A 15,093-nucleotide genomic window follows, 5' to 3' on the forward strand; every position below is an offset into this window, starting at 1 on the left:
AATCGTAAATGCTAAATATTCGGTAAACAAAACAGCATTGCCCGTGTATTTTTTGTTATTGTGTTTTACCTTTTTTTTCAAGTGCCCCTCGCACGTGTGTGCAAAACAACAACAAAACGGAAAGGGGGAAAAGAAAGAGAAGCTGTAAATTACATAAAAGAAGCGGCAGAAATAAAGATAAGCGATAACAGAGTGGAATGATAAGCAGACAAAAAAAAACAACAAAAAAATACACCAAAAATAACGCCAGTAATTACAAAAAATATACAAAAAGTCGTTTAAAAGTTAGTGCAAAATAAACAAAACAAAAATCAAACAAAGGGCGGCATCAAAAAGTATTAAAAAAGAAAACTAATAAACGTGCTTGCAAAGCACAATAAAAAAAACACAAAAACTATAAACAGCAAAAAACTCAGAAACTACTGATACTTCTTCCAAATAAAATCGAAAAGCCAAGAAAATTGCCAAAGTTGCAAAATAAAAACGTAATCCAAAAATTAAAACTACGAGACACTTACAATAAAACCCCTCAGTGAAAATACAATAAATCAAAATGCTCCATTAGAAACCAATATTATAAACCAATTAAATAATACTAAACAATAAGAAAGTAAAGACAGTAGCCACAACTAACAATATAAATGTAGACAAAATCAGTAATTAGTAAATAGAATAAATCACATAAAGCAAGTCAAGTAGAAAAAATAAACCAGTAATCAAAACAAATCAAAGATAACAGTAAATAAGAGTGAGTATTCAAATTAAATTCCATAAGCCTGATACAAAAATATATGCTTATCATAAAATAAGTCCTAATCCCTATAAAAAATGTATTACAAAACTAACTAATAGAAAATTTGAAAGGAAAATCCGTGTGGTGATCATTCTTAAAAAAAAAATTGGAAATAAACTCCATCTGATAATCAACAAAATGTTTTAACAAGTTGTCTGACTATACTTTTGCAAAATAAATAAGTTCAAGATGTTTGAATTAAAAAAAGGTCCATAAATTAATTACAAATTGAAAATAATAGAACGTTTTTAAACTAACTTCATAAATTTCGTTCGGCTTAGATCACTTAAAAAATTTCCAAATTTTTACCTTAAAAAATATTAAAAAAATGGATTAAAATTGCTTTGAAAAAAAATCTCTATAAAGAAAAATGTTAATTGAATTTGAAAACTTAACATTAATCAACAACAATAAAACATATACAATTTTAAAATAATTTCCAACAGTTCAAAAAGCAAATCCCGTCTTGAAGGGAATTCGATTTAAAAACTGTATTAAAATTTGACCAATCCAGATAAGAAGACAACCGTTTTGATAAAAAGAAAATTTACAAAAAAATAATAAAATACTAGAATTTTTGGTTTTAAAAAATCACTACAAATTCTCATAAAATTCTAGAATGCCGCCGCCGCCGCGACGTCGACGCAGCGCTCTGCCTGCGTGAGTGTGTGCGTGCGCCCAAGTAACTAATGTGTGTGTTCGTGTGAGCATCTGAACTGGCGGCCAAAAGTGACGACGACGCCGACGTCGCCGTTGCAGCGCGTCCAACGCCGCCGGCAGCAGCAGCAGCAGCAACAACTACAACAACCAGAGCTACAACACCTGCAACAACAACAACACCTGTTACAACAACAACATATAGATCGCGAAATCTTCTAAAAGCCACCGCCAAAGTGAAAAAGAAGAAAAAGTGGAAGCAAATCTCATTTGTCGACGATCAACAGCGTTTAAAGCAAGCAGCGACGTCGGCAGAACGCAAACGTTCCACCAGCAGCGCTCCGCCCGCCCTCGAGAGCCACGCCCCCCACCGATTGGGACGCTTTTTGCGACAGAAAAGCAGCGAAACAAACAGCGCTGCAACGTCAGCAGCGACGGCAGCAGCGACAGCGGCAGCGACGGGACAGCGTCGCAAATCATCAGCGGCATCGATAATCGCAGCGGCAGCGGCAGCGACCGCCAGCGGTTTGAACAGCAGCAGCTGCGGAGCGACCGCCAGCGAGGAGCAGAACTCGAGCGGTACGCTCAGCGGTATCGGCGGCAGCAGCGGCTGCAGCGGTAATACTTCGACGTCGACGTGGTGCGGCAGCATCAACTTCCTAGTGTATATGGTGTGCTCGTTCTGCTGCTGCTGCTACAACTTTCGCAATTCGCCATCTAGGTGAGAGACGGTCTATCGATAAGTTATCGAAATTCAAGCGATTACTTAACAAAAAGGGAAAATCTATACCATATATCTTAAACGCTTTTACTTGTGCTAATATTAGTTGAGAAATTGGGTCTTTCCATGAGCTACATAAAATCAAGCGATTATTGCACAAAAAGAAAACGGTCTATCGATTAATTACGGAAGTTCAAGCTCGTAATATGATAATGCCATCCATTGATAAATGATCTCTTTAACTTATCTTGAGTTTAGTTGACAAAGAGATATGAGAATGAGACTGTTGTTAAGTTATAGAAATTGAAACGATTGCTTTGAAAAATAGTGAATGGCTTGGATATGGTATATTGTGCTTTGCAGTCCAATTACTTTAAATTTAGTTGATATGATTCTTTCGCATTTCAAGGGAGTTAGAGAAAAACTATAGAGAAGATATCGATATTCTGACGATTGTTAATTCTTAAAGCTCGATCTATAAATTACAAAAATGTTTTCCGGAATTTGAGTGTGGTTTTTAATATTCTTTAAGTTTTATTCGATTCTACACCCTGGGCAATTCATTTTGATAGCTTAATATTGAAAGTTGTTGTGCTGATATACCCCCTTGTTTCCAACCTCCCCGAAGATCTCTCTCCAGCGATATCTATAATTAAGTTGTTAGAATTCTATTCATAAACTATACTTCTACCCGCGAGTTGTGCCATTTGTTTAATAAAGCATGACCGGGTCCCCATGCAAAGCGAAGCTTATCTAACCGCAAAAAAAAAGAAAACAAAAAGCAAAACAGAACTGAGCAATGAGTGAAAATAAAAAACTACGTTCAAATTGCAGGCAATTTTGATAGCACGATCTGCTGGCACATGCGATATAAACCACACGTTCAACTGAATAAACCAAGGGGATCAATCAGAGCATGTGATATTCATTAGTTAAAGAAATGTTTCAACGAAATTCTGGACCCTTGATAAAACCAATCAAAGGAGTCACGAGACTTTCATCTATACGTTCTGAGATACAACGTTTTTGAAAATGAAAATATTTAGAAAGACTTTAATTCAAGGTTATATTTTATGAATAGAAGTCAATTATCGTTAATCCACATAAATCTATCGATAATGAATTTTTCCGAAAATAATTCAAAACTTTTGGTTGTATTTTTTCTGTAATGTAAAATTGAATGCAATGATGCAGATATAAAGCTAAAACATTGAACACTATTTTCGTTGATTTTACAAATAAATCAATAGAAATCTTTTGTGAATGAAAATCCTCGTTAATGTATTTCCAATCAACATTATCGATAATTAAATTTGATGATGCAGATCTGAAGGGTTAGAATTTAAGTGATTGTCGAATGAATACCAAATGGATATGTGGATTAATGAAATAACTCAATTACGAGGAGATTCGCAAGCAAATACTCGACTCAAGGCATTCCAATCAGAAGGATAATATCCTGCTGACCATTTCCCCTTTTCGGCCCACCCCCAATCATCCCGATTTCCCCGCCAATTTTCGGTTTTCTGCAATCGGTAAGCTGCTTGCTGTGAAATCCACTTGGGACTAATTATTACTTGGCCATCCTGCCATATATCCTTCACAAATCAACAGAAAGAGACGGGGAAACTGTCGTCGAGTGCCTGGAAAGAGAGGGACGATGTGGGCTCTGCTCAGGTGCCTCTGCTGCGACGAAGGCAGCGACGTCGCCACCCGAAAAACGAAGCGAAAAGCGTCTTTCTTTATTTTTCTGTTCTTTTTTTCTGTTTTGTATTCGGAGCAATCAAATTTTAGGCGCAGATTAGAATGCTGCGAGGTCAAAGTTCAAGGTTGCACACCCCCACAAAAAACCGGGGGTGATTTTTGCAACCCCCACCCCCTCTCCCTCCCACTCCCACTCCCACTCCTATTTTTGTTTATTTTTTTTTGTCGTCATCTGTTTGTTTCACATTTGGCAATTAGCATTTAACGCCTGTTATTTTCCTTTCGTATTAATTGCGTAAAATGTTAATCTGCTGAACTTGTCAACGAAATAAAGTAAAGAACAACAAAGGCAAACAAAAACCTCAAAAACCCGAACACCAAAATAAGCAAAAGCAGCCCACGAATCCAATAAGAAGCTGAGCATATAGCCACCCACCCGTTCTCCGCCTCCTCGATAACTTCAAAGGTCGTTGATGATATACAGTGGTTCCTCGAAAATGCTACAATTTAAATAATAATCCCGAATGCAAATAATTAAATAGATACAATTTTTAAACAAATTCAAGGTATATTGGGATGAAACAAAATACTTGGTTGGTTATTTCAAATCAAACACAAAAATTCAAATCATAAAATGTATTTTCTTATTGTATTTAATAAGTCATGAAATATGATTATATCTTCATATAAATTTAAGCCAATCAGATTAAATTTAAAATCAGTAGAAGTATTTAACGGCTAAGGCCTTCTTTAAAATATAAAAACATATCAAATATTCATTGATAAGTTTTAGGATTTTAGCTTGTGTTAACCATTTCAAAGTTTGTAAGCCCAACTAATTAATTATTTACTTCCTTTTATCTTTGCAGGTAAGTCGATTATGTGCACTACCTTCATTTTAATTAATCGAACAACTTCGGTAAGCTTATTTGATTCAGCAAACGAAAACAAAGCAATATGAAAACTAAACAATAAGCCGATTTTGCAAACGATTATTGCGTATACGCCAAGTTGAATGGGTAATTTTAGATTATGGTCATTCACTTTTGGGAACTTATGATAATTATAAACAATAAGCAATCAGTGTTTAAAGATGAGTATTAATATGAGATTTAGTTTGAGTGCCGCCTTAATTGGTTGGCTTCCTCTACTATTTGTTCTCTATTTATTTGCTTTAAATTTAAAATCTTAATATTTGTTGGGGGCCGGTCTCTTAAACGGACAGGTGCCCTGCATTATTTTTCTTGTGGCTTTTTATTTTTGTTTTATGATAAGAGCTTTGCCTGATAAGAAAACACATCGAGTCGGCACGCTTTGTAGAATCCAACGAAAGCCCCCCAGAAAAGCAAATAAATTCGAGGCTATTGTCGTTTTTACTTTTTATCACATGTGATAAATGAATGTGGAGAATCAGCCGAAAGATTAGCGACAAATACAGTATAAACCAACCCATTGATAGGATAGGATTTAAGTCCTACAATTTGTATTTTTTTAGGACAATGTATGCACTCTATATTGAACTTTAATTTCAGAAGTTTTAGAAGATGAGCCACAAGCTTATCATTTCTTATTATCAGATAAATTATTTAAATTTCAATAAAACTGGTTAAAAGATTCTTAATTTTAAAAAAAATCACCTTTTTTTGTCCAGTAACTATTTGCTGAAACTTAAATTTGTATTTCTAACCCATCATCAAACATTCCGATCTAATAATTCTGTACTGGCATGCAAAACTATTTGACAGTCAATTAAACTAGAAAAATTGCCATTAAATTGATTGCACATTTGACTTGATTGCAGGAACCAGAAAATGGCTTAATTTATTAAGCTGGCAAAGTATGACACCGAATTTATGGCTGCATAAATCACACATGTGTACTTACATGTGTATGCAGATTTTACATGTGTCTGAATTTGAATTCCCCGAACAACAATTTAAAAGTCCCCCTCTTTTTCTATATATTTTCGCCAGACTTTTTTGCACATCCCAATTTTTTTCCGGCATTTCTTTTTTTTGAGTCATTGTACTTGTGCAAGAAGTTAAAAAAAGGAAAATAATGGAAGAAAAAAAGGAACGACGACGTTCTGTCTGCCCGTTCTGCTTGTAATTGGATTTCCGCTGTTTGTTGAAAGGAGAGGGCAATATTTAGGGTGGTGGGAAAGAGAGGGTGCTACTGAGCGAGCGAGAGGGCAGTAGTTAGCGGCAGCTGTTTAATGATGAATTTCAAGTCGCTGTCTCATTACAACTTTCAATTTCAATTGCTTCTTTTGCTTCTATTCGCCCTCTCTTTCCAGCATTAGGCCAAGCATCTACGCTCTCACGCATGGCGCTTATTTTAGGCTACACTGGAAAAAAGAGGAAGTTACTTTCAGCTAAATTAAAGTTTGACAACCCCATTTTAAGGACTTCATTGACTCAGTTCAAACAAAGTTCAAATTTTTTGGCTTCTAAGTAACCTCATTGAAAAAAGAGTACCATCTAGTAAAGATAGTATACTATTAAATATCACAAACATTAAAGGTTAAACAAATACTATAGTCAGGATTATTAATATATGTTTGTCATAAGCTTTATATTTATGGTAATATATGGTAATTATGTACTACAATATTTCAACAAACGAAATTAAATATATTCCCACTAGTTAGAAATTATTTTTCTAGAACATTTCTAAAGTCTTGAAGTCTTTGTTATTATCATTATTATTAAAAAATACATTAAATTCGAATTAAAAGTATTTCTCTCAGTGAAAACTCCCCCTCTCGCTCGCACTCGCTGCTTTGATCTGCCTGCTCGCCTTCGCCTCAATTCGAATTCGCTTTTCGCCTCGCTTCGCTTCGTTTTTCGCCGCTGCCTTGCTCTGCCCGCGGCGACTGCGATGCCGGCAGAGGCTTTCGGATTTTGGTTTCGTTTTCGCTTTCGCCTCCATCGTTTCATCGTTTTCATCGTCTCCGTCATATAACAACGTTCGTCGTTCGCTGCTCTCCGCTCCGCACACACACAATTTGCGTTTAAAAAATTCCGCAAAAATCGCAAAACGCAAATCGCGAAAATCGTATACAATTCGCAAAACTTGAAAATCGGCCTAAAACCGCGGATTAATCGGAGAAAAACAAAAGAATAACGGCGAAATCGAAGTGTGTGCATAATATTAAGGCGAACCAGAACAAGAAGAAGAAGAAGCAGTGGAGAGGAGGACGAGAAGGAGGTGAAGGTGAAAAAGGATAGGAAAAGGGGGGCGAAAACAAGTGGAACGGACCAAATAAACAAAACAGAGAGGACAACGGTGAGGGGGAGAGAGTAAGAAATAGAGAGCAAGAGAGCAAATATAGTGCAAGAGAAACAAAAACAAATCTAAATTAATTGGGAAAAACAAATAAAAAAAATTAAATTCAATTAATTGAATACAGAAAAAAACAAAAGATAAAACCAAAGGAATAGGATAATGGCAATACAGACAAATCTAAAACAGAACAGCTTAAAAAAAACTTATAAGTTCAAAAAGAATTCATAAATTATTTAAAATAACCCAAAATAAAACAAAATGTGATGAAAAGAAACAAATACTAAATAAATAGAAAAAACCAATGTTGCTGAATTAGAAAATGAATACAGCAGAGGCTAATAACCATATAAAATATACAAATTCGAATTAATTGGGAAAATATCAAATAAAATTCAGTAAAAATACAAACAAAATAGCATAAAAACAAATAAAAAGCCCACCCAACCTCTGACAAATTTTAATGCTTTCAATTAATTGCGGCGGCCCAGTTTAAAAGTAGCGATAAAAACCAAAAGCACAAACAAACAAAAAAAAAAAATTAAAAAGGAAAAAAACATTTTTTCGCCGGCCGCACAAAACAACGCTGACGTCGACGTCGACGTCAGCAGAGCAGCGACTGTTGATTTTTATCAGCGCAACAACTGCAAACCAAAAAAAAAAATATTACACACAGTCAAATGGAAAATCTTTTTTTAAGCCCACACAAACATGTTTTTATGTTTAGTTATTTTTTTTTGAGACACGCGAACAGTTTATTTTTTTATTTTTTTATGTGCGTCCGATAAGAAGTGTTAAAAGAGTGGTACAATATATGATAAGTAAAGGAGCATTAATTGTTACTTGATTCGGTACACCCTTGATAAATTGAAATAAATATTTGTGGAATATTAAAATGACTTGTCTTAAAACTCACAATAAATTTTATTTATAAGCTATTATCTAATCTGCGAAATTTGGCCGAAAATAAAATTTTTTAGCTGGGAATACCAATTGGAAATTTTGTAACAAATTCAACGACATATCACAATCCAAGATCGGATCATTATTTACAAGGGTTTTGATTAAAAAACTGGAAAATCGAGCTGCATTTTTCCGGATTTTGGCCATCAAAAACATACATTTAAAACTAACTTTTTAAGAGTTTTTTGTTCTAGCTTCGACAAAATAAGACATTATTTAAGTTTAACATAAACACGAAAATTCATACTGATCAAGTAATACTGCATTGTAAGATGCGATCTGCTATAGTTTTTGCTTTGGCCTTCCTGTATCTTTCATCGTCTCTTCGCCTTGATTTTATTTTCTATTCCAACTAATTTGATATCATCTTATTGCTCTGCTTCCACTCCTGTTGTGCATTCAAACGAAAACGAGAACGAAAATCAAATCAAATCAAATTGAATTTTCAGCTCCCGTTTTCCACTGAATGGGATCCTTCAGACTCCCTCCCTCTCTTTCTTTTCACCCTATACCCGTCTCTTTTTGCCGGCGACGTTGCCGCTTTTCACTGCAAAAAGTTTAACTCCATCAACCTCGCGCGTTGATTTCTTAAATGTAATTTAGCACGGGTCCGGGTTTTGGGTCCCTTTCCTGGTTCCAGATTTTCCCGACTTTCAGGGCCCACGCCCCCAACATTTATTCTATTTATTTTCGAGGCAAAATTCTATTTGCTGCTTGGCTTGGCCGGTGCAAATCGAAATCAAAGCAAAAATTGTAAACAAACGGACGGCAGTAAATCCGGAGTTAACATTCTGCTTTGCATAAAATCCAACAACTTTCCGCCTAAACAAATCAAAAGTTTTTTCCCGCTGACACTGAGCGAAATCCAAATTATAATTACCAACTTTTGATTGCGCTTCAAAAATGTACATCTTAATTTGCATTTAAAGTTATTCTTTATTTATGATTTTATATACCACACAGGCGTTTTGTTTGAACTTTTCAGTGTAATTCGTTTTTGACTAAGAGTTAGACCTAGATTATGCTTATTTATTCCTTTAACATGTCAATAACATTCAATTTTTGCGTTCTCCTTGTCATTTTCCTTTCTGGTCTCATACAATTACAATTTTTCTGTTCGTTCCCTTCTATTACTTAATTAATAATTTTTATATTAAAATATTAAGTTAAAGATGAACTAGAAAAAAATGTAAATAACAATAAAATTAAGATATGTTATAGTAAAGCGAGAATTCAATTCCATTTGGGTGGCCTCTCCAATAGAACGTTGAATAATATTCTGCTCTGTCACTCACATACGAAATGGGCAATAATTCCAAGTCGTACTTCCAGTCACGTATCCGCTATTAATAAACCCCCGAGACAACCTACGGAATTCCAAAGCGTCTTGGCTTCAGCACTCTCCCTTTGGAGCCTCGATCATCATGCAGTGGTTATATTTTTATGGCCATGACTATGCTCTTATTTGCTGCTTTTATGTATTTTCTTTAATTCATTAAATTCTTATAATGCTATAAAAGTCTATAAATAGCTGCAGTATTGGCTGAGTGCATTTTTATGCACTCTATGGTTAACCGCACCGCGAGAAAAGAATTTATAAATAGTATTTACTTTGGGGCAAGCTTCGTTTTCAATTTGGTCAGAAATTATTGCAATACTAGGAATATATATTATTGCGTCTGAAATTAAAATCCATAAGATAAATCTCTAAATTGTTGAGCTGAATTTATTTCCTTGCTAGCTATATACTTGTGGCCGCCACTGTGAACTTCACTACACCATCGCATGGTATGAAAACCAAAAGGGCGAGGTTCAAGTGATCGGATCAGATCGGATCAGATCCAATTCGATTTGATTGGATCGCTTTGTTTTATTTGGCGCCGTCTGAGTCTTTTCAGACCTCCGAGATTATCGGCGGTGTTTTTGCCTTTTATGGCTAATTGTCGCTGTGGTTTTCCATTAGCATTTGGAATATTGATTTATGTCCGCGAGTGTTATACAGATTTATGGCTAATATGTGTCGTAGCGATTGTTTTGGTAGCTCTGACTTTTCGGCTTCTCGAGAGGTTAACACTAGCGCTATCTCGTTCTAGCCATAAATCATGCTGAAGTGTGCTCAGTGGGTTAAGCAAAAAAAAAAACGTGAAGGGTGTGAGCTGCTTTCGTCACTAGAATCGCTACCGATAAGCCATTATCTAATTGATAGCAAATTGCTGACTGATGTAAACGATTGAGGGCCGCTCGTTGTTGGACATTTATTTGATTGATTAATTGATTGATGGCTGGATGCACTCAGCTGTGATTGACTAAGCCGTGGGGGTATATTTTCTTCCTAGTTGTGCACTGGGAGAAATAAACTGGGAAGCGCGATTAGGGAAGCTATAAAGATTTATGTTTACAATACCATTAACTGGTAGTTCAATACATAGGATCTTATGAAACAATTTTATTATTACTAAATTGTATTAACTATAATTCTTTGCATTAATCTTTGTATTTGAGAAAGATTGGTAAAATCTTGTTGATTTTTGGGTGGTTACATTTCATTTAACTTAAATAATAACAAAAGATAATCCACAAGTACTAGAATGCAATACAGAATGACTGAATATATTTTTGAATACACAAGTACTGCATATATTTTTCTTCAGCCATTTTTTTTCAAAGCATTTTCACTTTTTACTAGTCGCACTTTTTGTATGTTGGCCCGACATTTTTATGCAGTTTTATGCGATGATTTATTGGCCAATTGCATTAGTATCCCGTCCTCTTTTGGCGCCCACTGTGTGGTTGCAGATTTATCGATTTTGTTTGGCGGTTTTGCAGTTTGGCTCTAAAACTCTGCCTCCTCCATTTCTCCAACCAATTTTCATTTCGTTCTGCAATGTGTGCGTGAGTTAATTTAAGCCTCTTTTTGCTTTTTTTTCTGCTCCCCCTCACGCGCGATAAATTTTTTATTTATTGATTTTCATTTATGTTTTCCTTCCTGCTAAACAGCTGCTACACTTTACGACCCAACCGCCCACTTTTTCGCCCAATTCGCATCTTCAATCTCCATAACGGTAAGCATTGGGCATCTGTATACCCGTCTTTTTCTAGTGCCAATATACCCGTCTCTTTCGCGTCGAGCAATTACGTGTTGTATGAAGTTCACCGCAAGCATTCGCCCCTCTTTTTCACCCGCTGCACAGGCCCTCTCTTTCGCTCGTTTCTCACTTTTATGATGCCCATTCCATCGGCAAATAGGGGACTCACTCCATATTGCGGCACCGAGGGGTTAAGGTTTGAGGTTATGTTATGGGCGAGGTGATAAACTTTTCGACGCGCGCTAATTGGATAACTCAAAAGTTTTGATTAATTCGATGCGATAGCTGCATTCGATGAAAGGTCACAGGGGTTACAAAAAGGTTATGTATTCACGGAGGAGAAAATAGGCACCATAGATTTGAGAGGCTTAATATTTAAATTAAATAGATTACAAATAATATACGAGTAAAGTCTATACAAAAGTTTTTTTATTTAATGCAGTTCAAATTAATTAAAAAAGTGTTTATGTGGGCATATATATTTGGTATTTAATTAGTCCATGTTCACGAACATAATTAAATTTAATTGTTTTTTGAAAGCTTACATTTCCGATTTTTTTTTTTGTCATTTGCTCGACCCTTGATGAACACGGATTTTTCTCTGAAGCACTATTTACATTGAAAATTCCTGTACAAGTAGAATTTTCCCAACATTCCCCGAAGACGCAGAAGCAGCAATAATTGCAAAATGCCAAGAAAAAGGCGTCGTGGAAAATGTGAAAGAAAATGCTAGGTCCATTCCATTTGTCATAAGCAGGGGGAAAATAGTAGGCGTCTACTTATGACTATGGAATAAACATAATTGGACCAAATTAATTTTAAAATATGTGAGAGTATATTGAGGCCCTTGTTTATTAAGAGAATTTTCAAAATGGCTTCCTGTTGCTGCTCCTTTACGAAATTAACAAAAAAGAATGGGTGGGAAAAACTAGGTCGCCTTCGGCATGTTCCATTTTCTTTATTTTCCTCATTTCCTTGGCGGGATGAGAAATTTATGCCGCTACAGCTCAGGTGGAAAAGAAAGTTTTCATTTCTTTTTTTTTTTTCTTTGCCGCGCGTGTATGTGCTCCTCCTGGGGAGCCATAAAACTGTTTGGCGAAATGAAAATGAATCGTCCAGGGGCATAAAAAAAGAAAGATCGCTGGAAACACAGAGATATAAAAGGAATATTCAAATAGACGCCGGGAAGCCTTTAATCACTTTCAAGGGCTTAATATTACTTAACTTTTGAGCAGGAAATGTTCTAAAAATATTCTATAAAAGTATAGTACATGGTTCTTTCTACGCAATAGGTGGTACGGATTTTAATTTCCGTTTTCCGTCACATGACATCGCTTGGAAAATCCATATCAATGTCAAAGATTTCAACTTTTTGCAGCGGATGTGTCTTTGTCTCAAAAGGACAGTTGATTTGAAAAGCAAAATTATAGTGATAAGCAAAATATAAAAATAGCTTTTGTATCACTAACAGCAAAACAAACCTTTGTTTGTTCCACATACCCAGACACTTCTTGGCTACTGAATCCATTAAACATGACTTCGATAAATTTCCTTCATTGGCTTTCGTTACTTTATTTTTGTTGTTGTTTTCATGATCGTTATAAAATTAGTTGCCCTCATATCTGCACCCAATGTTGTAAAGTTTATACAATCGAGAGAATGAAAATGAACTCGCGAGACAAACGACGCAATTTACAGAACACCATTTATGAACCTGGTCTGAGTATTATGGCCGTGGAAAAACCATAAGCCCCCATAAATGCTATTTATAAGGTCTGTTTTGGAGGGAACTGTTTGTGCTGGTATATTTGCCTTATATATGAATGTGTTATCTTTGATATTTTGAAAATTATATTGTTTTAATTCTTTAAAAACGTTATGTTCTTTATTCAAGACTATTATATATTTTTCTTGTCTATACTTTGTCAAATTTTGCAAAGCTTTTAAAAATAAATCTCTCCTTTTATTGTTTAAACTCGACAGTGATCACCTCTCACCAAAAATATTAAAATTGAAATTGGTGTTACTTAAGCACCCAAACATGCCAGTTATGGAAAAACTCATTTTTGACATTTGTTTACCAACTGTGAGGCGCGATTACGATTATTGTTGAACCAATTTTGCGAAGCGACCAATTAGCCGGGCTCATCGGCTGCCGTTTTACGATCCGATCCGAGTTAATTGCCCGATCTTTATGGCTTAATGACCGATCATTTCTGCCATATATCTGTGGCCCAATATACAATTATCGATATAGCGTGACGCGATGCGGCCGCCAAAAGGTGAGTTTTGAACCTTTTGGGCGCAACTGTACCTACTCGGGGGACCATCAATCTGTGTTAAAGAGCAACAACTGTCACTCTGGCCCGCTCTATTTGCTTGTTTTTTTTTTGGCTGGATGGGAAAGGAAAACAAATTTCCATTTGCCATTTCCCTCGTTTTCTTGTTTTCTTTGGCCCTTCGTCTCTTTTTGCCACTGCTACAGTGCTTTTGTCTTTGAGCCAAAGTTGTTTGGCAAAACTTTTGCACAGCAGCCAAAGTGAAGTTCCCCCTTTTGGCCCCACGCCACTGGCTTTTCTCTTCCTGGGTCAGGAAGTATTTTGAAATTGCATAAAGTCGCTTTCAGAGCAAAGATTTCAATTAAAGTTGCTCCCCCTCGTTTTTCGGAAAAAGAAGCAGGGCTGGAAATTCGATTCCGTGCAGGGTTTCACGAAAAAACTGTGAGGGCTAAGATGGGTTTATCTTAAACAGAAACTGTAAAAAGTACAATCATCAAATTCGGTTAGAATGGAACCTTACATCTATACAAATTTCAACCTAATTTATTAAATATTATAATATTTAAAGAGTGTTGGATAATTACTGACTCTTAAATGCGTTTTCAACACTGGGTTAAACCCCTATAATGTTTACCCAACACTATATAATATATTTTGAGCACATATTTTTCGTTATTGCCACTTTAACGATGTGTAAACTTATTGAAAAGCCGAAATTGGTGGTCAATTTGGTTTGCCTTGTCCATCTCCCACCTGCAATCCCTCACTATCCTTTCGTTTCCAGTTCAGTAAGACAGAGACAGACTAAGGAAGGCAAGAGCGAGAGAGCAAGAGATCTAAGTAAATAAAAACGTGAACTGCATTGCATTAAAGTTGATCTAATGACCAAATACGTGAGCTGACTTATTAAAAGGTGATATGGCAAAGAGTGGGAGGCGTGACCACTAATGGCTGCAAAGCGAATTAGCCAAAAAAAAAAAAATATATATATATATAAGAAGCGGTCGAGTGTTTGTTCTTTAGAAGAAAACATAAAAAAGACAACGATAGGCCAAATTACATTCGCTTTTTGCCCAAACACAATAGAATTATTACATAAAATCCTCGAGCCAAAGAAGCGTAACTCAGACCCCCTAAAAAATAAAATTAAAGCACTTAAAAAATTTCATTGCATACATTTTGGGGCAGGGAAAAGCAGTAGAAAGTAGATCGTGGGAGGGGGCGTTGCGTTATGAGCCCTCTGACGTAAAAGCTCACACACAGATACGCAGATTGTCGGCAGCATCGCATAAATATTAATAAAGACATCAAGAATTGATTGAATCGAAAGCGCAAAGCGAGCGCACTCGTGAGCATTACGTGAGGCATTACGTGAGGCTTAGAGATGGGTGCGTGACGGTCGCAAAAATGAGGGAAAAATTGCCCAAGTGAATCACACAAAAATTTTCCTCAATGACATTCAAAATATTGAATATTAACAAAACTGAAAATTTATCAAAAAATAAACCTTGATTTATGTCACCAGAAGGTCAAGAATAGTTCAAGAAAATACCCTTTTTATCGTACTTGCATTTAGTAAATTTTAATGATTACAATTTCCGTTGT

General features: G+C 35.7%; 1 protein-coding gene across 11 annotated transcripts in view; it reads left to right on the forward strand.

The window, feature by feature from the left end:
• The window catches only part of LOC108045446 (cAMP-specific 3',5'-cyclic phosphodiesterase), a 122,198-nt gene that overhangs the window by 57,345 nt on the left and 49,760 nt on the right, over positions 1 to 15,093 (forward strand). The window contains exon 1 of one of the 11 annotated variants that reach the window (XM_044461325.1): positions 5,917 to 7,091. The exons of 8 other annotated variants lie outside the window; for them this stretch is intronic. The gene's annotated coding sequence lies outside the window, so the exon portion shown is untranslated. Of the gene's footprint in view, positions 1 to 5,916; positions 7,092 to 15,093 lie in introns of those variants that run through there. 2 more of the 11 variants (XM_044461326.1, XM_044461327.1) reach the window with 2 other exon arrangements.

The sequence above is a fragment of the Drosophila rhopaloa genome, unplaced genomic scaffold (genome assembly GCF_018152115.1).
Source record: "Drosophila rhopaloa isolate 14029-0021.01 unplaced genomic scaffold, ASM1815211v1 contig_3, whole genome shotgun sequence".
Classification (NCBI taxonomy): Eukaryota; Metazoa; Arthropoda; class Insecta; order Diptera; family Drosophilidae; genus Drosophila; species Drosophila rhopaloa.